General features: G+C 35.5%; 1 pseudogene; it reads right to left on the bottom strand.

The window, feature by feature from the left end:
- Positions 1 to 1,327: 1,327 nt before the first annotated feature.
- On the bottom strand, positions 1,328 to 7,870 carry LOC149166613 (pathogenesis-related thaumatin-like protein 3.5 pseudogene; annotated as a pseudogene).
- Positions 7,871 to 26,495: the final 18,625 nt, after the last annotated feature.

Raw genomic sequence — 26,495 nt, 5'->3', positions numbered from 1 at the left:
AATGATTCTTTTTTGTTTTTTGTTTTTTTTTATGTATTTGCTATCTTATTGACCATTGCTCTCGAAACGCTTCCTATAACTTAAATATAGCTTGGTTCTTGGAATCAATGAAATTATTTTTGTATTGTAAGTGGAAAGTGTGTCTATATGTTTGTTCCATTATATCCCTCATAGTTTTGTAAAAAAAATTCCCCATTTCATTAACTCCAGCATCACTTCAGATGAGCTAAGGACCAATTCATCATAGTTTACATGTTCTATAATTGTTTTTTCTTAGAATGACATTTTGTTTCTAAACATATTAAACATATGTGAATTAATATATTGCTTGAAACATGTTATGTAATATTCTTAAGTATATAATTAAAAAAAAAAAAAAAACTCATATTGAATAGCATTTTTCATTTGCTTGATTCATTCTTCTGCATTTTTTCTGCTAGAGTTTTAAGCTCTTATGCACTTACATAAAAAAAATCTTTATCGAGCCTCCATATTTTGTGGCTCTGCATGACAAAAACTAACAAATACATATGACGGAGGCTAATTCCTAAAATTGCAAATCTTAATTGATCAGTTTCATTTAAAAAGGTGTATGCTATTGATTTGAAAATAATTTTCAATGAACATAAGATTGGATCGGAATCACCAAACCATTACCGGAGTACCTTTTTATTTGTGGTACTACACACTACCGATATTATTCATAGTTAATCATGGACAACCATAGAATTTCTTTTCTGTTATATCTATGCATCTTATTTAAATTTTCCTATTCTTGTATCGTCATTGTTCCTCAATTTATGCCTTACGGTATTTCCTTTGCAACCTCTGATACAAATACTAATTATAAAATCTCATATTTATATTTTGGTAAATATTTGTTATTTTAATGTAATAACTCAAGATGCGTTTTCCATTTTCTAAGAAAATTTCTAATAAAATTTTGCACAGGATGGAGAGTATTACTCAGTCTAGGTTTGTGTACCACTAGGCTACGGAACAAGGGGAATTTTAGAAAACGACTCAAGAGCAAAATCAGGTAAAGTAGTGCAAATAATTCAAGCTTCATAGAGATAAAGTAGTGCAAATAATTCAAGCTTCATATACTGAGTGATACATGATAGCTAATATAGGTGGAGATAATTATGTTTTACACTACACAACAGACGGGCTTGTCAATAACCGGAAGATGCTCTTCGTCGGCAGCCGAGAGAAAGGTAATGCAATTATTGACTAATAACACAACAGCGGAGGCGGAGGCGGAGGCCAAGTGTAAGAAAACCTCCGAAAAGATTTTGACGCAGAAAAACAGAGAAGTTGATACGATCTAAGTTTGCCCACAGAAGGTGATGGTGTAATTAGCATCACTGCAAGTGAAAGTGCTGGTGGCGTCGTCGTAAGCGTAGCTATACGCTGTTGGGCAGGCGGCCTTGAAAACCTTCGAGTAATCGTTAGGAGGACACGTGTCAGCAGTGTTATGGCTGCCAGTACAGCAGTACTCTGGAAACTTGAACGCATCACACGCGCTCCTGCAGGCAATCACTTGCCCCTTATTGTCGGCGATGATAAGTGAGTTCGGGCAGCTGCTCAGAAGATCAGCGACGCATCCAGCCGCCCGGCAGTCTCCGGTGCCACCCTCCGCGGTGATGTTCAACGGGACGTTGTAGCCGTCGACGAGGCTCACATCGTAGAAATCCTTGTTGCCGCTACCATCGAGTGTGAACTCCGCCAGGGTAACCGGCGGCACCCCACCGGCGCCTTCGCACTTGAGGCCACGTCCACAGTCCCCAGTCGTGCAGGAGCCGGCGCCTGAGGCATTGAAGGCGCAACCTGTGCGGCCCCAGAAGCGGCCCGACCAGCCGACTGGTGCGTCCAGCGCTGGCGACGATTGGTTGGGAAGGAGGGCGAAGCCGCCGCCAGCGAGGGACGCCCCATTGGTTGCTGCCAGGATGCCCGGCCAGATCGTCTTGTTGCAGCTATTCACCAGTGTGAACGTCGTCCCGCTTACTCCAGTGCACCCTGCAACAACACAAACAACAAATATAAGATCCCAAACTTATCAGTCAGAGTTTACATACGACGAGAATGGCGGAATTTCTGACCGAGTATGAGTGCCATCATCATCAAGTGCGCTACGCTCGGCCCATCCATAGCCATGAATGAAGAAACCATCGGAGCAGAATTTATGTAATTATATCGTCCTATGATGAAAGCCAGACAGTGAATACTTATAACGGGGAGCGAAGCAGCACACTATTTATAGCCGAGTCCACCGAGGAAGTCCTCTGTCACAGCAGCACTGCATTATTGGATGGTTGGGCGGACGAGGTCAACGATATTCGTGGAACCGTTAAATTTTGGTAAAGATCTTGATGGGATGGCGAAGAAAAGTTTTGAAATATATTATTAGCTGGTCATCATAGATCTTAAGTTGCCGATTATAAATTTTAATGAGTGTTTTAAATTGATCATCATAAATTTTAATTTGCCAATTATGAGTTTTAATTAGTGTTTTAAATTACAATGACCCGTAGAAAAATTATAGTGTTATTCGTTAATTATTTATCGTTAACATATATTTTATAAACAATTTACTTTACCTTCAATAATTATCAAATTTTAAAAATATTCTTTATTCATCCGTTACTAAAGTTTATGGCGTTCCCTCCATTATCTCCGACATAAAAACTTTTATCATTTATGAATGAAATTTTCACTGATGAAATTAATTATGGTCACAGTTGCAATTTAACTTGAATGCTTGGACTTTGATATATTTTCAAGGTGCTACAACTTTCTAAATTAAATTAATGAGTTATTGTATTTTTTTCCTTTGATGTTATGGTATGGTTATTACTTTGATGTTACTTATTATATATTATTATTATTTTTAAATAAAAAAAATTGTGTATTGTGTTTTTTTAATTTTTTTTTATGTTATTTATTATATATTATTATTAGTTTATATAGTATTTTTTAAGTATTGTGTTTTTCCAAATTTCCAAAATTTAAGATGGGTATGATTAACTATCAATTCGAAAAGATTATGTATGACATTTTGATATATGACAATATCAATTTAGAATTTAGAAAAAGTGTTTTTTATAAATATTTTGGAATGAATATTTCTTACAAGTTCAAATATAATTATAGAATGACAAAAAATCAAAAGAGAGTGGAAATATTATTATAAATTTGATAAAAAGATTAAAAGGGAGTGGAAAGATTATTATAAATTTGTCAATTATTAGGCCATTGAAGAAGATAAAATATAAAGTAATTTATAGCTTATAATCTCACAATCAAGTAAAATACACCTTATTCTATCCTGGTGATCTAAACTAGTTGAGCGCATGGCTATAATAAAAGGAAAAAATGTGGTGTGATAAGAAGCTAGAGGGGAAAATGAAATTAAGATACCATAAAACAGTGATTAACCCAAATATTGAAAACAAAAAATATCTTTCTATCTTAGTATGGATAAGAAAATAAGCATTGTTAAAGTAAAAACAAATTCTCTTGGGCACCATAATGACAATGAGATTTACTCAATTCCCAAAACCCCTTAAAAAAAAGAGTGTAACTTTCCAAAAAGATTGAAAACGAAAATTTATATTTTAGATTTCCCATCACAATCATATACTTCCAAAAATATTGAAGATGAGAAGTCCTAGATTGCCCATTACAATCATGTATTCAGAATACATTTAAATTTCAAAATATTAACTAAAATATCAATCTTTTTGTCCTTTTAACTCAACAAAATTAAAGTGAATTTAAAACACTTTTATTAATATTATTTTTTTTTTCCAATTTTTTTGTCGGTTGGTTTGATTAAAATAATTTAAGCTTTGAATTTGATCACTAATTAAACTGGCCCGACAATATTAATCATTATATTAAATTATAATATTTTAAGAATAATTCACTTAAAATAACATACTCATACCATATTTTGGTCACAGCCTATGAATGAAATATCTTTATTATTAAATAAAGATAATCCTTTTTATTAAATAAAGATAATCCTTGTTATTACACTTTTGAATCTACTTGGGCTGAGGATTTAGAAGCAGCCATAGCACGTGGCCTACGTCTTCAAATACATGGTCAGATTCTAGTGGAGTATTCATGTACAGTAGCCCGAGGGATACGCCGAACCCATAGCTTGTGGTCAGTGGAGGTGCGCAGGCCAACTGGTCTCTTCGAAAGACATTGCAACTGCGGTCCGTGAAGAACGATTCGATTGGTCTCTCCTTTGGAACTACTTCTGACAAGATTATACTATTTATTTTCTCAAAATAGTCAGATTTTAATTATTTTTATCCTGATGTTGAAGTATTCATCAATAAAATAAAAACAAATCCCCCGGAAAGTAAGTATTCATCATTATCTTTCACCATGTTTTATATATGGACATAAAAAACTCCCAATTAATAAACTAATGTAACCACCCAGTTTTTAATCATGCTTGTTAATTAATAACCCAAACGTAAAATCTGTCCAGTAGATTAGCCTTCCTAGTGGATCCAGTTGAAACTGACATTTAAGTAGTTGTTTATCATATTGATTCTGTTGGTCCAGTCAATGTAAGTTTCTGGAGTCAAATATAGACAGAAGGAGGAGCACACCCAGACCCAAGTCCTTTTTTTGGCTTTTTTTTTGTAATTCATTTATTAATGAGAAAGGTGGCTGACTATTTTCCTCAGTCTACGTGTAGTCTAACAAGGTGGAGGAGTTATCCAGAAAGTTATAGAAACTCCCGTCATATTTAGAGAAAATCTGGTAAAGATTTTGTAAATCTAAGTTATAGTTGTTAAACTTCAAAATTTTAAGTGTCTGGGGGCGGGTTCCTAGATCGAGGAAGAGAACAAGCAGCAGCCGCAGTACACCTAATTACATCAATCCCTTTCAGACTAGATTCTTTTGACTCGTTAGGAGGAGCCACCTACTTCCCTATTCTCTCCATACCCCGCCTACTATTGCTACTCACCTACTTACAGCCATCAGGGTCAGATATTTCGCTGGCTATAGTGCTGAATCTATTTCCATCATCAAAAACACAATTAAAACACTGCCTTTACAATTTTTTTGAAATTTATTTACCGAAATTCCGGCGATTTTTGACAATCCAAACAATTCTTCAGCCTCATTAGACGACTCCCTTTATATATAATGTTGTGGTCTTTTTTGGTTTTGGATTTCAGTACCCCATGAGGATAGTGTTAGCCAGAGACGACCGAGCCGATAGCTGGGTTTCTCAACCTCTTAATGATGCTGCTCATTTTTTCCAGCCGCTCCCTCTACGCATTCTCCCTAGTTTGAGAGTGCAAATAGAAATTCTATCTCTGAGTGATGGGAACCTTACAAATCATTTCCCTCCCGCGTAACTTCGACACAACAATATCATCAACAACAGAAGCAATAGCAAAAGCAGTTGGATGACTTGCTGAATTAATTATTTCACTCGTTCAAATCACATGAATGGCTGAATTAATGGTTTCACTCGTTCAAATCAAATTTAATGTATTAATGGTTGAATTGAATTAAAATGAAATGTCTTATCTTTGAATTGTTCACCTCAATTGGACTGAATTTGGTAATTATGATGGAAAGCGTTAATTTGCAAGTTTATACAAGTTTTACAATAAAAGATGTTCTTATTTTATCATTTAATTTTCTTTATTTTTATAAATAGTTTTTATAACTACAAGATTTAATACACAAGGTTTATTTATTGGATACACTAATGTAAATCTATTTAAAAAAACTCTTATTTTTATCATCTATTTTTTTTTTCATAAATAATTCTCATAACCACAAAATTTAACACACAAGGTTTATTTATTGGATACTCTAATGTAAATCTATTTTACGATATTTTTATTTTTATCATCTATTTTTATTTTTTTTCATAAATAACTTTCATAATCGCAAAATTTAACACACAAGGTTTATTTATTGGATACACTAAGTAAATCCATCTTAATTTAGATTTATCCATCTTAATTTAGATTTATCAAGTGCTAATATGGATCAAATCTTCTGAAGTGCAAACTTCTTAATAGATTCCTCTGGGTACTTGATAGATCTTTGTTAAGATGAATCTATTTTTTCTCCATATATGTATATACATATGCATGAAATTCATGGGAATAGGATGAATTACATATCTATTTTTTGAATAACATACCAATAATACACAAACAAATTCCATGTTGAACATAGAATAAACTAGACATGCCTTTCATATACCAATAATACACAAACAAATTCCATGTTGAACATAGAATAAACTACACATGTCTTTCATATATATATATGAAAGAGATTACACATCTTTGGAGCAACCAACTACTAACATATTCTAGAGATATGTACTAGTTAAAGTCCATTTTGAGCAATACACCAATACAATTAATTGTGAAATTGTAATTTTTCGTTGTTTAAATTGCATTTTTGAAATGCGTAGATGTCTTGAAACTATGCTTAGGCACTTATAATATACCTCCAAATTTACATACTAAATTTTTTTATTACTTCTTATTAATCCAATGTTGGAATAATGTCATTGGTAATTGTAGCAAAATTTGATTTTTAATCCAAATTTCTACTGATATAGATAATATCCCATGTATACATTTCTAAGTGTGATTTTGATTAATAACATGAAAAAATACTCTTATTATCATCATTCATTTTATTTCTATATATAAATGAAAAGATTAAAACTCTAACCCTTAACTTTAGACTCCAAAAAAATTAATCAAATCTTATTTATATCCATCACATAGATGCTTCATTTATCTTGAAAATAAATTATGTTTAAATATTATGAGAGCACTGCCTTGTTTAACCTTGTGACTACTTCAACTCAAGACATATTTACCACTAATAATAATTATGCTTTACCTTGTGAATACTTGAACTCAAGACATATTTACCACTAATAATAATTATGCTTTATATTTACCATACAATATGATTTGAATCCCTTCCATAGTGAAAAGATTTTACTATGCCCGTGATTATTTTTATAAAGATGTGGACTATCAAGATTAAATTCCATGTGAATCAAACCAACAACATTTTGGCCTAAAGTCAAGCATGCTACCATTATGACCCCCTTGGGATGTCACATTTGGAATCCTTGACAGCTAGGACCTGGGTTACATGTCCCACCTGCAACTCAACTCTCTGACCCATCGATGTGACAGGATCACAGATGGACGACTTAGATGGAATATGGCGTATGGATGACATCTTTGGATGAAACTCCTTGCTCGTTTGATTGAATACCCTCCCACACTTGTCATTTGACATATGTGTTTACTGTTTGCAGGCAAAGACATTTTTGGCGACAAGTTAAGGTTTGAGCATTGTTATTCAACTTCCTTCCTAGTGTTTATTTTGATAGAGAATATAGTTTTCATTCCACCTAGTAAACACGCTTCAAAGTTTGTCTTGATTAATTTATGTTGCCAAGGGTTTCTACAAGATTGTTATTTTACATGAAATGCTCCAAATCCGAAACAAGTTACTCTGAGAGGAATAAATGAATTTCAAATACTAATGGCAAATCTAAACATTGATTCGTTTGTTGTTCAATTCAACGATCAATGACGCCACCTTTCCTTTGTTAATTTACAATCAACAAGATTAGTCTCATGCTCATGAAGAGGCCACCCTTATGGTATGAAATTTACCACCTGTATAGGTCCTACGGTGCTTACCCTTTGATAGACCTTTCATTATTGAAATTACCATATCTCAAGGTGTGTGTGGTACGGCCAGTCTTGCTTGTCGGTATGACGAGATGGGGTAGGCCCCCTTCCCCTTCCTTCCCATGCTGTGCAGTGGCGTCTCCCATGCCGCTGTATGCGATTACTTATTGGTACGTGAGATGGGTAATGATGAATCAGTTGTAACGTGTTTCGTAAGATGGGTCAGTTATTAAGCTTATCGTTCTATATGTTTTCATACAAAAATGGGCTAAGCACTTTTCAGGTGCACCGTAAGTAAATGATAATGTATTAATTTGAGAACGTTTCCCTTATTTCTATATTGTAGCGTTATTAGGTATAGCTATAGTTTGAGGACTGTATCTAGGTCTAGGAAGAGTTCTGGGGCTATGGTTTCGTTGAAGGTCAAGAGGGATCTGTAAGGCAGCTCTAGCAAATGAAAACCTCTTTTATTGGGGAAACTTCCTTATTGGGACTACCTCCTGTCGATCGGTGACCTCCTTTTTCCAAAACATCCAAGAAGGCTAGGACTACCTGTGATTATTATCGGCAACCTGCTATTTGCTATAGAAAATTCCACACGATGTCTGGGGGGATTTGTAGATTTTTTATGAGCCTTTCGATAACAACCTTTTCGGTAAAAATTTGTTGTAGCGTGGGTTTTGTTGGTATTTTAGAGGACATAACAAAAATAGGCTGTTATCCATCGTTATCATAAGTTTATTAACTTTTGTTATATATATATATATATATATATATATATATATATAATATAAATATGCATTTGACTTTTAGATATAAGCGGGTTTTTCTTGTGGTATCATCTTAGGGTTTCCATCAAAGTTAACCCAAAGGTTTTTTTGGTTGGAATAACTTTAAGGGTTTTGATGGAAGGCACGATGAGGGTTTCTTACACGATTCCTCGGAGGGTTTCGACAAAAGGCTCACCTATTGAATTAATTCCGTATTGGTTTAGCATAAGAGCTTGTTGTGGATGGAGATAATTTTTACGAGGTATTGTACCACCTCTTTTATGTTTTACTATTTTTTATTTCTTCAATTAATTAGCTTTGTTTTGGGTAGTTGTTAATTTATTTGCAGAGCAAATGGTTTTATACGTATGAACTCCTTTTCTCATTTTAGGGTTATGGCTTCAAATAAGAATCAGTTTCTTAATTATGCATATGATTTTAATAAGCCATTCAAAGCCATTACTGGTTTCACATCATCAAGGTAAATTTGTTGTCAAATTTCTTAGTTCAAGAATTTGTTTTATAGATTAAGTATTTGGTATGGATAGTAACATAATTTTATATGATTTCTTTATAATAAGTTTGTGCTCCAAACCCCAACTCAGATTTTTCCTCAACATGGTACATTAGATTTACTTCTCCAAGTAAAAATCCCCTTAAAATCACATTTCTTGCACTAGGATTTAAATGATATGGAGGATGGTGCCAATGAATGATAGCCATGGCTACCCTTTTACAACTTTATTGCTTAGGGTTTCTTCATACTCAATTTGAAGTTATGTTGTTAGTTTTAAAGACTCAGTCTTAACTCATTACTTTTCCTTTTGAACAATTTATTCAATATGATTCCAAAGTATGCATGTAGGAAAACTCATTTTGGAGATATTCGTACACCATTATTTTGTACACATTTTATGTGATTAGCTTTCCTAAAGGTGAAATTTATGCATGTTTAATATAAATATTTTAAGAAACTAATTTGAATACACTATTCTGTATGTATGCATTTAGTCTTTTATAATTTTTTTATTTACAACTATTTCAACAATTTTCTTCAGATAGAATATGTATGGTTATTTATTTTTATTGGTTCAATACATATTTATTTTAAAAATAGATACTCCCTTAATCCCACATTGTCTTAATGTACATCAATAATTCCTCACTTAAGAATTTAGCTGCAGTCAAGCTCTAAATTATTCTTAGTAGAGTCTATGTGGAAAGGGTAGTTGTAGGGTAACTATGCAAATAGGTTTTATAACTACTTACTGAGATTCTTTTATTTAACCAAGTGGTTATGCATGCACTTAGAAGTTAATACAAACATTATCCCTCTATACTAGCTTACAAGCTTGCTAAACCTACATACATATTTGTATTTGACTATATGGTAGCCTGCAATAAATTCATCAGCAAAATTCCTATCATTTCTTCGCATTCCATGATACCAAGCAAATGAGCAATAGTTGTTAAAAAACACTATCATATCTAGAATTTATTGACATACATTGTTCATTTAGGAATTTCTATCCTCTTATATAGAAAATATTCATACCTATATTTGTTCTCTTATATATATATATATATATATATATATATATATATATATATATATATATATATATATATGCATATTCCTGAGAATTACTATATCATACTACATGCTTAGCTATATTTTTCCTTTACCTGTTCACTAAGTACTCAGTATCATTGTTCATTCTTAGTGCAAACAACCACATGTTAAATGTTACTAGTAAATACATAGTTCAAAACCAAACATTCTTGATAATAGACCAACTACAATAATCCTTTTACTTATCTGAACACTTGGAAATATAGTAGGAACCAACACATTCATCCCAACAAACAAATTGCAACCACAACAATTCCCCAGAGCCTCAAGCTTCTATGTTATTGGTATTTTTTCCTCTCTTGTTAGAATTTTTCCTCCTCGCCACATAGACTCTAGCCACCTCTGCTTTTCAATTTCTAGTCTTTTTTTTTTGTACCTAGGGTTTTTATAGGATCATATCTTACTTAGCATCTAACATTGCATTTATCTCTAACTATGCTCTTATTGACCACCTAGCATAACATTCATCTCTAGTTATGTTGTCTCTTGGTGGTGATCATTCCTCCTAGAATAATGGGGAACCATGGAGGGTTATAACCATGACATTTTCCACCTTTACTTCTCTACTTTGTGGGACTCCAACCACTTAAACAATTACTTAAGAACTGAGCAACTTGACTATTCATGTGTTGAATCCCATAATATTTCTAAATAAAAGCAACATTTTATTTATAATTGCACATAAATATTTACACTTTTCATTCAAATGTTCAAATTGAGGCTTTCCTCCTCACCATTGTTTCTAACATAAGTAATTATAAATGAACATAAAGCCATAAAGTCTTACCAAAATAATTGCAACATGGATATTACAACACTATACTAAACGTTTTAGCCATAACTAATTTTTTTAAAATAGTTTTTGCAACATGGATATTACAACACTATACTAAACATTTTAGCCATAACTAATTTTTTTTCAATTGTTTTGTACATAATATATACATAGTTGATGCCTATAGGGCATATAATAGAGGGTGAAATGGTTAATTTTTAAGGAACTTCGTGACGTGAAGGTCACCAGTTCGAAAATCCATAGGAAAATGTGATACCCCTAGTGCAGTTTCGTTTACAAACGTGATTATTCTATATTTAATTTTAAATATTGTTTGACTGTTTGGAAGTGGGGTTTATGATGAATAAATATTTTATTCCTTTTGGGAATATTATGGGACATGACATGTGAGTGACGTGGGCTTCCTTGTTGTCCAATAATTTGTTAATTTTCTAAGTCCAAATGGTGGAACTTCTTAAATTATCCTTCCTAAAATTCTCCCAAAATTCTTAGGAGAAAGATTTCCACAAGGGAAACAACATAATTAGTCATAAATATTAATTTGTGTGCTAATATAATATTATCTAGAGATAAATGTTGATTTGGGTAAAAGATAAGCATAAGAACATGGGGAGAGAAATGCATGATTATGAAGGAAAAATATTAAGATAAGCCTAGCTGTAGACAAATGCTAAGTTGGAAAAAAGGAAAAAGATGTTTCCTATCTTGCAAAAAAAATAGAAGACCAAACAAAAAGGCAGGAAGACCTTAAAAAGCAAGATGTTGCTAAAAATATGCTAGGAAGAGAATTAATAAATACAACTGAGTGAAAATACTTTAGAAAACATTAGTTGTGCAAAAACCAAGGGGGAAGCAAGGATCCTAATCTTAGGGGAGTTGATGGTAGTGTAACCCATTGGTTGGGAGGAGCGTACCTTTCCCCATATCATTTCGAAAGAATATTATACTATTTAGATAAGTGAATGTTGGTGTCATAGTGTTATTATTATTGATTTTTTTGGTATGAAAAGAGATGAAATCAAATATTCAGTTTCATACAGTAGCTTATCAATATAAATATTTTAGTTTCATTACAAAGAGGCATGCACTAACCAGTGAGTTTTTCTATAGTATCAAGAGGAAAAAACTATAAAGATGATTTAGTTTTGACTACTCGAATTAATAACATGCAATAAGATGAAGTAGAATTTATTTAGTGAATTCTAACCTCTATTATTGTACGCAAAAAAATTAAGGAATAGCGCTAAGTAATGTGTAGATAGTTATATATGTATCTTGATGAAAAATATATAGGACCCTATTATACTTGTAGTATTTACATGGTAATCAGTATGAACATGATGTACATAGTGTAAGCTACAAGCATTAAAATAATAAGAGTACACTCAAATAGGGGTTTATTTTAGCACAAACAAATAATAGAACTTAATGTGTTGCAAATAACTCAACCTCATATATAAGCACTATAAGTTAAATTAAAAAAAAATAACAGCTTGAAAAGTAAAGATACCCTCAAGGCCCATGATTACAAGTGTATATATTACTATTTAATAATCACCCTTATGTGGAAGATGTGGTGTCTAGGCAGATTAAGATTGAGTTACTCTATATAGCGACCCCATAGTTAATAAATAAAAGCTAGGATCTATACAGAATATGAAGAGAACAATTGGTGCATAAATATAGTTGAGTAAGGTAAAGATGAATGCATCAAGAGATAAATGAGAGAACTTAACATAGTCTTAGAAGGTAAATGCATTCTAACTTATATATATATATATATATATATATATATATATATATATATATATATATATATATATATATATATATATGGGTAGAAAAAAAAATAACAAGATTGGACATGGTCAAGACAATAATTATGCATATTATTTACAAAGCTATTAATCGGAAATAACTATATTGCTTAATAATTAAATAGAAACAAGAGTGTATAATTGATGCAGGAGCATATGGCTGACAGCGCAAAGACAAAAGAAAAGTTGACATGGTTTCTGAAGAGGACAGAGAAAACAGTTCGCTGGATGGATAGTATATCTGTTTTTATTTTATTTTACTTTTTTTAAATTAAAGTTGCCTAAGAATAATGTAATGACTTTTAATTAGGAGCAGTAGTAATTAGTTAGAGTCGTTGTTTCCAGACAGTTACATTACTGTTGTAAAAGCATGAAAAGAAAGTGTGCTAGCCAACTATGAAAAAGTTCCACATAAGAAACAACTGATGTAACCAACAAAACAAACCAACAGCAGTTAAAAAAACCATTTGAAAACAGTGCTATTAAAGGAGGGAAACAAGCCCATTACAGGGTTCGAATGTGTAAGAAAAGAAACAGAGAGAGAAATATAATTATTATTCGGTGCACACACAATCCTACAGCGTCCTCAATGGTTGTGTAACTTTTGTTAAAATTTTATTATGTGAATACTGTCTATGTACTGCTACAGGTTCTAGACCAGGAGAAGAAGATAGACAAGTTGGACGACAAGTAACAACACGAATCAATATAACCAGATAATTAAAAGATCTTGTAACAGGTATGTGAAATTACGAACGCAAGACCAATCTATTCCATTATTAAATTCATTTGGTTACAAAAATATAACCGCCCAAGTTCATCGTACATTTACATACTGTTCAAAGTAGAAGACTGAACTTAGTTCATAGTCGTGGGTAATCAACACTAAAAGCAAACAGAAGCCAATTCCTGTAGGACCCAATTCATAGCCAACGTCGTGCCCAACGACCAAAGAGTTAAGTACAGTACGAGAGCAGCCTAAGGCTAGCAAAGAAAGTTCAGCCCAATAAAATTGAAACACCTATACAAGCAAGCTACTAGACGAACAGAGAAGCCACCCGTGTTTGCTCGAATAGCTGAGAGCTCAAACACCAAAACCCTTGAGCGGTTTCACCTGCAAGAGAACGACCAAAAGTGGTTAGGCTCCCAGAAACAATGCCAACAAAGCGAAAAGGAATGGAAAAGAACGAGAAACGAACCACAGTGTCATAGTACCTGTTCGGCGAACCATAGCCACGATTCTACCACGAAGTGACCCTCCTGCTCACGAAGTAGCCGAGAAATAAGATACAGGTAAAAGAAAATTGCAAATATCTGGCATAGAACAGATACTTACCGGACGAGTTGGCAGAGAACCCAACGGAGAATGCCGCTACAGAAATGCTGAAGTCTGTGGAGAAGCTGAACCAGTACTGAAAGAAATACCACCAAGAATTACACAGCTATCACATAACTTAAACCCTCATAAAACTCAGACAGCGACGCATGGAGGCGGAGGCCCACTGAAGCAGAGCAACTGTAACCGCTCACGAGATACAGACCAACACACAGAGGCGGGGACCCATTAAAGTAAAAACCCCAATTCACAGTAACAACCAACATGCAAGCCGAAGGATAGAGTTATACAAAACTTACCAGAGTTTAAATAAATCGCCGGAAGAACAGAAGCATTCCAGGTCGAGACCCAAACGGCCGAGGCTAAGAAGGCAAGTAGGAGCACATAACCAGTAAACCAGGTAGACGAGCCTCAGAAAACTACAATGAAAACCACAGAAGCTGCAAGGGAACGCCGAGAGCTCGTAGAGCAAATGATCGGGAGAAAAAACGAGAACCAAATGAGCGCGAAGGAGTAAAACCCCAAACCAAGGCGGGTTCGTAGAATCCCGAGCAGGGACAGATGTTCATCAGGCAAGCAACCAGGTACAATCACTGTAACCCTAATCAATACAGCACATATTAAAAATCAACCAACGCATATATCTGAAATCCCTTTTATTATTATATTCATTGCTGGTACATAACATTATCAGCGCATTGACGATGGGACCACGTGGGCTGGCCCCATCAAATGGTATCAGAGCAGAAATTTAAGGAAACAGAGGAAGATGGAAGTACAAAGACGAGGACGTGGAAGAGGTGCACGTAGAGTAGCAGACGAGGGCTTGAGAGAACAGTTGAGAATCCTTACTGCTCGCTTGGAAGCAGTACAGGCAGGTAGGTGAGGAGACCCAAAACTTGGGGATGATAGTGAAGAAGAGGCAGCAACTGCTACAGATGGGTCAGAGGAAGAAGCCCCGGAGTTAAGACTGATGAGTTCGGTACTGTTAGCTAGCAGCAAACCCAAACCTGAGATCCATAACTATGATGGCAGTCTGTTCGTAGATGTTTTGCTCGATTGGGTAAGTGAGTTAGATAAGTATTTTGAAAATGAAGAGATCAGTGAGGAAAAAAGAGTTAGATTTGCTGCGACTAAGTTAAAAGGACACACCGCCTTATGGTGGGATAGTGTCCAAGCAGACAGGAGAAGAATGAACAAGATACCAATAAGAAAGTGGCCAAGGATGGTGGCAAAACTGAAGGGCAAAATTTTGCCTAAAGACTACCAGGTTGAACTTTATCGACGAGTGCAGAATTTAAGGCAGAAAGGTATGACTGTGAAGGAGTACACAGAGGAGTTTTATCGTGTAAATTTACGTGCTGGTTATATGGATGATACTCCAGAAAAAATAGCGAGGTACGTGAATGGCTTGAGACTGGAAATACTAGACGAGATCAGTATTCTCTCTCCACGAAATATAGAAGAGGCCTTTCAGAGTGCTGTAAAGGCTGAAGAAAAAATTAACAGGAAACAGAATAATAGGAGAGGGCGAGGAAATGGCAGAGGACGAGGACAGTCCTACGGCAGAGGGAGAACTGCCACTAACAGCGAAGAAGGCAGTAGTTCCAGAGCTTCAGGGATAGCAGAGAAGGGAGATAGCACCAGAGGAGGTCGGCCATATCAGCGGGGAAGAGGAAATGGTCGCGGAAGGGGGACTAATGTCCAGTGCTACATGTGCCATAAATGGGGGCACAGATCCTTCGAATGCCCGGAAGCTGAGCACGCTGCCCAGAGGGGAGAATTTGTTGCGCAGCCTGAGGAAGCTGAAGCACAACCTCGAGAGATAGAAAACGTGGCAGAAACAGGAGAGGCTTTAGTTTTGAACAAAGTATTTTTGAAGCCAACCAAGGAGATGGCTGAACAGACCCAGTGAAAGGCGTTGTTTCGAACAATTTGCAAATCACACAGAAAGTGTTGTAAATTGATCATAGACAGTGGAAGTACAAAAAATTTAGTTGCCACCGAAATGGTGGAAAAGCTGGGATTGAAACGGCTTAAGCATCCCACACCTTACAAGGTGTCGTGGCTACAGAAAGGCCACAAACTATTAGTTGATGAACAGTGCGAGGTTGAATTTCACATTGGCAAATACCAAGACACAGTGGTCTACGATATTATGCCAATGGACGTATGCCATATAGTGCTAGGGAGACCGTGGCAGTATGATCGGAAGGTGACGCACGATGGGAAGATGAATTGTTATAAATTTGTGAAAGATGGGATCAAACATACGCTTGTACCCATCAAAGAGGAGGATTCAGCAGAACCAAGTGGAACAAAAGCATTGTTAATGGGAGGAAAACAGTTTGAGAAGCAGATTGAGGAAAATGAGGTCAATTATGCGATTGTAAGGAGGACAAAAACGATGTTGCTAAACACAGAAAAGTCGGAATTGCCGGTAGAGATTCAGGAGCTGTTGAAAGAATTTAAAGACATTGTAGTTGACGATCTACCAGATAATTTGCCTCCCAAGAGGAGCATCAGCCATCATATCTATTTTATACCTGGAGCAAGCTTACTGAACAAGGCAGCGTATAGAATGAGTCTGAAAGACAACGAAGAGATTCGTAAACAAGTGCAGGAGTTGCTGGATAAGGGACTGATCAGAGAAAGTTTGAGCCCTTGTGCGGTACCAACAGTACTCGCACCTAAGAAGGGTGGAGAATGGCGAATGTGTACAGATTCGCGAGCTATTAATAAAATCACTATTCGGTATAGATTTCCCTTACCCAGAATGGATGACATGATGGATTGTCTTAGCGGGGCAGCTTATTTCACGAAGATTGATATGAAGAGTGGTTATCATCAGATTAGGATTAGAGAAGGAGATGAGTGGAAGACAACTTTCAAGACCAATGAAGGGCTGTACGAATGGCTGGTCATGCCATTTGGATTAAGAAACGCTCCTAGTACTTTTATGAGATTGATGAATGAGATGTTAAAGGAATTTATTGGAAAGTTCGTGATAGTTTACCCTGATGATATCTTAATTTTCAGCAGAACGAAAGGAGAACATCTTCAACATGTTCGAAGGGTGTTAGAGAAGTTACAACAGAACAAACTGCTAATAAACTTAAAGAAATGCACTTTCCTGCAGAAGGAGCTGGTCTATCTGTGGTTTGTAGTTACAGAAAATGAATTGAAAATGGACCCAGAAAAGATTGCATCAATCATAAATTGGCCGTCACCGAAGAGCTTATTTGAGGTACGTAGTTTTCACGGACTGACAAGTTTTTATCGAAAATTTATTAGGAATTTCAGTGAAATCTACGCGCCAATGCTAGAGACCATCAAAAAGGCCAGTCAACCTTTTTGTTGGACCAGGGCGGCAGAAGACAGTTTTCAGCTTTTGAAGCGGAAGATTATGGAGAGGCCAATCTTGAGGCTGCCCGATTTTAATAAACTCTTTCAGGTTCGGTGTGACGCAAGTGGAACAGCTATTGGCGCTGTGCTCAGTCAGGAAGACAAACCAGTGGCATTCTTTAGTGAAAAATTAAATGAGAGCCGGCAGAAATACTCCTCGTATGACAAGGAATTTTATGTCGTGGTCCAAGATTTAAAACATTGGAGGCACTACCTACTGGGCAATGAGTTCGTATTATTTTCTGATAATTCGGCAGTACAATATGTAATGCAACAACACAAGTTAAACCATAAGCACGCCAAATGGGTAGAATACTTGCAGAGTTTCACTTTCGTGTTAAAACACATAAGTGGGCAAGCCAATAAAGTGGCAGATGCCTTGAGCAGAAGAGCTTTGCTCTTACAGGAAAGTAGCATACAGGTGATGGGATTCGAACATATGAAGGAATTGTACCAAACCGACACAGATTTCAAAGAAGCTTTTGAAGCCTGCCAAAATCCCGTGTTGAGGAATGCAAGCCCATGGTTAGACTATAATTTGCAAGAAGGATTATTGTTAAGAGGTGGGCAATTATATATCCCGGACTGTTCGATGAGGGAAAATATTGTATGGGAGAAGCATAGTGGTGGAATAGCGGGACATTTTGGCATCAAAAAAACTTTGGAGCAACTCGGACATTTTTATTATTGGCCCAAAATGAGCAGGGATGTACAAAGATATGTGAACAGGTGTTAAGTCTGCCAACTGGCGAAAGGACACAGTCAAAATACTGGACTTTACACACCACTACCTGTGCCAAGCAGACCATGGGACTCAGTCAGCATTGACTTTGTCTTAGGACTGCCTAGAGCGCAGCGGGGATATGATTCAGTAATGGTGGTGGTAGATAGATTTTCAAAAATGGCTCATTTTATTCCTTGCCGGAAAACTAGTGATGCCACGTATGTGGCTCACCCGTTTTTCACGGAGGTTGTTAGACTACATGGCCTACCTAGATTTATCATTTCAGACAGGGATGTAAAATTCACAGGACACTTTTGGCGCACCCTGTGGAAAAAGTTGGGCACGCAATTGAATTTCAGTTCTGCGTATCATCCGTAGACAGATGGACAAACCGAAGTGGTGAACAGGAGCTTGGGGAATTTATTACGGAGTTTAACTGGAGAAAATTCACGGTTATGGGATCGTGCTCTCGCTCAGGCATAATTCGCTTATAACGATTCGCCCAATCGTAGCACTGGACACAGCCCATTCCATATTTTGTACAACATGCATCCTCAGGGAATACATGAACTGCGAGATTTGGGAAAGTTCGAACGGAGAAGCGCGGATGGGGAAGACTTTGCCGAAGCAATGAGCGAATTTCATGAAAGGGTCAAATTAAGATTGCAGGACAGCATACGGAAGTATAAGCAACAAACAGATTCAAAGCGAAGAGAAGTGCAATTTAATGTTGGAGATGAGGTTCTCGCACACCTGCGCAAGGAACGGTTTCCTAAGGGCACGTATAATAAACTAAAATATAAGAAAATTGGTCCATGCAAGATCTTACGTGAATTTTCAGCCAACGCTTACGAAATTCAGCTGCCACCTGATATAGGCATATCACCTATTTTTAATGTGGCGGATCTGTTCCCATATAATGCCCAAGCAGAGGATGACAGTGTGGTACGGCCAGAACGGGACACCCAAATTGGAGACAGTTCTTGGAAGAAGCATTTGCCTTCGGCTCAGTCCCATGAGATTGAAGGGATCCTCAGTACCCAAGTAGCCAAGAAGACACGTAGGAAAGAATATCTACAATATCTCGTCAAGTGGAGAGACCGTCCAACGGAGGACAACTCCTGGCTCGACGCGGCACAGATACAGAAGGCTAGCTATTCGGTGGAGGAACTCATGGAATGGAGCCATGATTTTCTTTTACCCCGGGAGCCTGATGCAGGAGCATCTAGCTGACAGGGCAAAGACAGAAGCAAAGTTGACATGGTTTCTGAAGAGGACGGAGAAAACAGTTCGCTGGATGGATAGTATATCTATTTTTATTTTATTTTACTTTTTTTTAATTAAAGTTGCCTAAGAATAATGTAATGACTTTTAATTAGGAGCAATAGTAATTAGTTAGAGTCGTTGTTTCCAGACAGTTACATTACTGTTGTAAAAGCATGAAAAGAAAGTGTGCTAGCCAACTATGAAAAAGTTCCACATAAGAAACAACTGATGTAACCAACAAAACAAACCAACAACAGTTAAAAAAACCGTTTGAAAACAGTGCTATTAAAGGAGGGAAACAGGCCCATTACAGGGTTCGATTGTGTAAGAAAAGAAACAGAGAGAGAAATATAATTATTATTCAGTGCACACACAATCCTACAGCGTCCTCAATGGTTGTGTAACTTTTGTTAAAATTTTATTATGTGAATACTGTCGATGTACTGCTACAGGTTCTGGACCAGGAGAAGAAGATAGACAAGTTGGACGACAAGTAACAACACGAATCAATATAACCAGATAATTAAAAGACCTCGTAATAGGTATGTGAAATTACGAACGCAAGACCAATCTATTCCATTATTAAATTCATATGGTTACAAAAATACAGTCGCCCAAATTCATCATACATTTACATACTGTCCAAAGTAGAAGACTGAACTCAGTTCACAGTCGTGGGTAATCAACACTAAAAGCAAACAAAAGCCAATTCCCGTAGGACCCAATTCATAGACAACGTCGTGCCCAACGACCAGAGAGTTAAGTATAGACAGAGAGCAGCCTAAGGCCAGTAAAGAAAGTTCAGCCCAGTAAAATCGAAACACCTATACAAGCAAGCTACCAGACGAACAGAGAAGCTACCCGTGTTTGCTCGAATAGCTGAGAGCTCAAACACCGAAACCCTCGAGCGGTTTCACCTGCAAGAGAATGACCAAAAGTGGTTAGGCTCCAAGAAACAATACCAACAAAGCGAAAAGGAATGGAAAAGAACGAGAAACGAACCATAGTGTCATAGTACCTATCCGGCGAACCATAGCCACGATTCTACCATGAAGTGACCCTCCTGCTCACGAAGGAGCCGAGACATAAGATACAGGTAAAAGAAAATTGCAAATATCTGGCATAGAACAGAGAATTACTGGACGAGTTGGCAGAGAACCCAACGGAGAACGCCACTATAGAACTACCGAAGTCTGTGGAGAAGCTGAACCAGTACTGAAAGAAATACCACCAAGAATTACATAGTTATCACATAACTTAAACCCTCATAAAACACAAACAACGACACATGGAAGCGGAGGCCCACTGAAGCAGAGCAACTGTAACCGCTCACGAGACACAGACAACAACGCATAGAGGCGGTGACCCATTAAAGTAAAAACCCCAATTCACAGTAACAGCCAACATGCAAGCCGAAGGATAGAGTTATACAAAACTTACCAGAGTTTTAATAAATCGTCGGAAGAACAGAAGCATTCCAGGTCGAGGCCCAAACGCCCGAGGCCGAGAAGACAACCAGGAGCACATAACCAGTAAACCAGGCAGACGAGCCTCAGAAAACTACAACAAAAACCACAGAAGCTGCAAGGGAACGCCGAGAGCTCGCAAAGAAATGACCGGGAGAAACAACGAGAACCAAATGAACATGAAGGAGTAAAACCCCAAACCAAGGCGGGTTCATAGAATCCCGAGGAGGGACAGATGTTCATCAGGCAAGCAACCAGGGTACAATCACCATAACCCTAATCAATACAACACAGATTAAAAGTCAACCAACACATATATCCGAAATCCCTTTTATTATTATCTTCATTGCTGGTACATAACATTATCAGCACATTGACGGTGGGACCATGTGGGTTGGCCCCATCAATAATATACACAAGCTATTTAACCTAAAATATGTATCGTTACATAAATGATGGAAATTGAATTTCAAAGTGTCTTTAAAAATATGAGTAGCTAGAAGCATACACATAAGTGTAAGAAAAACATATGGTACTTCAAGAAACAATAACCTAAATTATTAGAATTACATAATTCATGTTTGTGCATGAAATAGCATGTTCAATTACTCAGAGACAAGCAGATGGTAGTTGGAAATATCAATATCAACTGTGTCGATATACAAGTGCCTGTACCAATAATCTATTGTTACGATAATATCATACAAGTGCCTGTACCAATAATCTAGTGTTACGATAATATCATACATGGAGAAGGAAGTATTGATTACAAGGAAAAAATTTAAGTAGGAGTTGAAATGAAAAACTGTCATAAAAATTTGACAAAGGTAATTTTGTTAGAACTTTATAGCAGGTCGTTTATAAAATGAGAAAGTTCGTAAGTGAGTATACCTGAAGGTTAGTCAGGGTTTGTATTTGCAAGGGATATGTAGTAGAAATCGATTGGGTTAAAACCTTTGAAATATACAACAAACGTCCCTAGAAATTTAGAATTAGCATATGAGAAGTATATGACTATGTAATGGGAAGTACTTGTTAAATTTCTTGATCTTGATACTGGGTAACTATTGGCTATGTGTAGAAAACCTAAGAAATACTAGAAGCTTGCCAAAGACACTCTTTTGGAACTATGAAAGGTATCTTCTAATTCCTAAAAGGACTTTTGTTAAGTCGTAGATCCAAACCCTGGGAAAGGGTAATCCAACTCACTATGTTAAAGATAAAACAATTTGTAAGTGGGGTACAAAATACGGCAAGAATAACTATGACAAAATTGTGTAAGAATACCTTCTGAACAAAGTCGTGATAGACCTCGTCACTAAGGAGGAATGCACCAATCAAGAAAGAGAAGAAAACCATTTTATGGAGTGGAAACCTAATATAAAAATGTGAAATTATTTCTACCTAAGTAGTAGACTACAAGTCATATGTGGGCTTAATCCATTGTCAATGCACGTTTTTGGAGCCTACATTCTCCAAGAAATGTGTTAGGCAAAAGGTTTGGAAGTACCATAAAAATTAAAAAATTCCCAAAGGGAAATCGAAAAATTAAAAATACTGAGACTCTAAATTAAAGAAACCATAACAATTGGGTAGTAGACAAAACTATAAGACAATTCAAGGTTACCTATAGAATAAACACAAGAGAAACTGCGTTGTACAAGGATTGAAAGGTAAAGTTCCAAGTAGACTAAAGTTTCAAAGCAATCGTATTCACCACAAGAAAAACAAACCATAATCATCCACAATCATAATTCCAAATGATGAAGGTGGGAGGAGATTTAATTTAGGCAAATTGCACAAGGGTTCTCTTAGGAATCTCTCTACAGATATCTGACATGACAATAGTAAGAAACTTTATCCTCTGGTCTAACAAGGTGATAGGTGTTAAAAGAATGTGTTAAAATAACACAACCACTTACCTATATATGTGCTCCCAAGGAGTACTGAAAGCCTATGAAAAGGTGAGAAGAGTGTAATGCATATAATTTGGTGTTGTAAAAAGATCCAAATACATAAGGTCAACACCCTTGCCATAACTATAGAAAGATTGAATTCCAAACAATCAGGGTAAATGAGTTGATAAGGGAAGAGATACCCTATCAAAGAAACATGAAAAACTTATCCACCATTGGATTTTTGAAGGAAATCAGGACCACACTTATTTGACACTTTACGTGGGCAAAGACGGATGGACGCTAAGGAAAAGGTGACATATTCAAGTTTACATGGTTCATTACCACATGGATAAGGCGAAGTAATGTCGATCTTAAGGTAAACTCCCAAGTGTAATTTTGTGGGTTAAAAATATGCTCATAAGCTTTCATATTAAGCGACCTTGGGTCTAAGATGCATATATGCTAGGGAAATAACTCCCATCACCTACAGTGCAAGAGGAAACAAAGAATGCACGTAGGGGTGTTCAGATGACAATCCCCCCTTAATTACTTCTGAGCTTAAATTCCTCCATAAGTATGATTGTTGCCACTAGCCTAGGTAAAACAAGGCATTGAAATCAAATTTTGTTCACATAAGGAGGGAATTTGTTAGCCATGAGCTATCAATATGAAGTAATCATAAGTATTCAGGCATTAAAATTAAAAGAGATAGTTGAATGATACATACAATTGTGATAGTAATCCAACAAGACTGGTGATAATGTAGGTTAAAGCAAGACTAAGCCAAACATAAGGTGTCACACCATGGTAGTGAGCATGAAATTTCTTTAATGGTGACATTAGGAGATTAAAAAAGGATGAGAATGGAATAACCATTATAAATACAAGGTAAGCATTAAAATGACTAGGTGATAGAAGTGGTAGAATAGAGAATGAAATTAAGTAGGTGATAGAAGTGGAAGAACAAAGAATGAAAGTAAGTGATAGCATGCTAATAAACTTCATCAATACACTGAGCCACATGAAAATGTTTAGGAAATTTTTTTTTGAATGTGGTATGTTACAACAAAAATCCATCCATGTTAAGTGTTGGTGTGGCCTAGGATGGGTGTGGTCCCTAGGTGATTATGACAGCTTAGATACCCTTGATTCATGGTTTTTCAAGGAAAAGGTTAAGAATGCATACATTTCAGGGCGCACACAACTTAGTAAACAAAAAAATATATACATAGTTGATACAAAAATATTTTACTTTACATTGACACTGAAATATTTTATTTCTGTCCCACTCAAATTAATTTTTTTTTATAATATTAATATATCTTTAATTATATTTCTGTGTATATTTTTAAATATATGTGGTTGTGTACTTTTAAATTTGTGTGTGTGTGCGGGGGGGCCAGGTGATGATTATGTTTAACATGCACCAACACCAATATGGTCTATCAGACCTTAATAAAATAAGAGATTAGTTTAGATTTTTTGATATTTTATTTCTATAAGAAAAAATAAAGGAGAAAATCATACCTAGATCACTATACTTTTGTTTACTTAACACGTCAAGAAGGTTGGTAGTTTTTGGTTGTAGTATATGTTATTAATAATACAACACCATCATTTGAATCTGGTGTATCATATGCTTCAAGGAGTGGCAGAATATGTGCCACAAGAAGACTCCAGAGACCCGCAAAACCAAACCCTATCATATTCTACAAGTTGTCCATAACACTTTCAGGTTCCTACAAACAAAAACATCTCAATCTCTTGTTCTAGTACTGCAACCCTAATGACATTTCTTAGAACCTAACTACTAGTAACTTGGGAATTTTAACTCTCGCTCTTGACCGGGCTCAGAGACTTTTATGTGAAGCCCATATCAATTGTCTAGATGAAAAGGGAGTAAAAAACCCAAATGATCCTCACACCTCGAAGCAAAAGAGTAAGTATAAAACCTACTCCTAGATCCCTATTTGGATGAGAAACTTCTATGCAAAGTATATCTTAGTTGTACATGGGAGAGATGAAAATAGCTCTCGTTGTACCATAATACAAAAGGATTGGAATCACAATAAATTTCTTTTTGCTAAGTAAATGCATAAAAATCACGTAATAAATCCAAATGGAAAACAAATCCAACATAAAACCCTTGTAGACTCCTAATGATAGTCACTCTCTGTTAACCATATATGCTTCATACAAAAATAAGGCTCTAAACTTGCTTCAACCAATAGTAGTGTGCTAACTTATGCAACCCAAATACTTCATAGAAAATGAAATGTACCTGTTCAAATCTAAAACTTCATATTCATTTGGAAAACCCGTGTATGTGTTTTCAATCATAAAAATGGAATCCAATCGAAATTTAGTAGAAATACTAATTCTGGTAAATGTATTGATTTTCGCAAATCCAAAATGGGAAAGAATACAAGAATGGACTCTTGAATACACACCCTACAATCACAAGAGCCTAAAACGTGTTTCAATTCATATCACTTATGAAAGCTACAAGACATTAAATTTAGGTTATGTTCCTTTCTGAAATAATCATGTACACTAATCCTTTCAGACATATATTCATATGAAGGATAAGGCAACACAAATATATAAGTGTTCAGATAGAAAACTAGACATACAATAAGAGGCTAGAACTAGCAAAAATGGTTGTGGGACAAAATATGGTAGCCACTATCAAGATTCAATATTTTGGGTACTCTAGAGGTTATTGATGGTTTTGAATATATTTCTGTCATCAAAAGAATGATTTAAACACTCCCACAATCAAATTTCTTGAAGAATTGTTCTTGATTCTAGCAAAACAATTGCCTAGAAATTCTTGCCTCTTTAGACAATACAATTCTTGTTATTATGTTTTTCATGTAGATGATATCAAATTATTTGTGTAGAGGCCACCATTCTAAAGAAAATATAGTATTTTATATATGGAAAATTAGTTATACACAATGCCACATTTTTTAGTAAAATAAGTGTTTGTATATTTATTTATTGATAAATTTAATGAGTGTTAGGATGTTGGGTTGATGCAATTTTATGTGGTGGGGTTATCATTATTATTGTTGTTGTTATGGTTTCCAGTAAAGAGTTCTTTTATTTTTTTTTACAAGTAATTAAGAATTTTCTCAATTTTTTTTCAACTTAAATAGAATTATAAAATCGAGAAAATGATTAATGGAGGGTAGAAATATTATTATAGACTTGTAGAGTATTAGGGTGGATCCATATCTAGTCATTGAAAAAATAAAAAATAAAAAATAATTCATAGTGTATATTCTCAAAGCTAAAGAAAAAACACATTATTCTATCCTCTTGATCGAAGCTAGTTCAGAACATGGCTATGACTTAAGGGAAAAAATGTGGTGTGATAAAGAGCTAGAGAGGAAAATGAAATCAATATATTATAAAGAAGTGATTAACCCAAATATTAAAAATCAAAAATATCTTTCTATTTTAATTAGTACCAATAAGAAAATAAACATTGTTAAAGTAAAAAATAATTGTCATAAACACCATAGAAAAAATAAACTTGGTGAATTCCCAAAACCCTTCATAAAAAAGTTTGGCTTTTAATTCAAAACCCTTCATACCAAAAAGATTAAAGGTGAAAAGTTCTATTTTAGATTGAGCATCATAATCATAACCACA

The sequence above is a fragment of the Pinus tabuliformis genome, chromosome 5_1 (assembly GCF_031772625.1).
Source record: "Pinus tabuliformis cultivar Carrire ecotype Pingquan chromosome 5_1, CPIR1, whole genome shotgun sequence".
NCBI classification, from domain to species: domain Eukaryota; kingdom Viridiplantae; phylum Streptophyta; class Pinopsida; order Pinales; family Pinaceae; genus Pinus; species Pinus tabuliformis.
The sequence above is the reverse complement of the archived record's forward strand: the minus strand, read 5'-3'. Positions and strand labels throughout refer to the sequence as shown.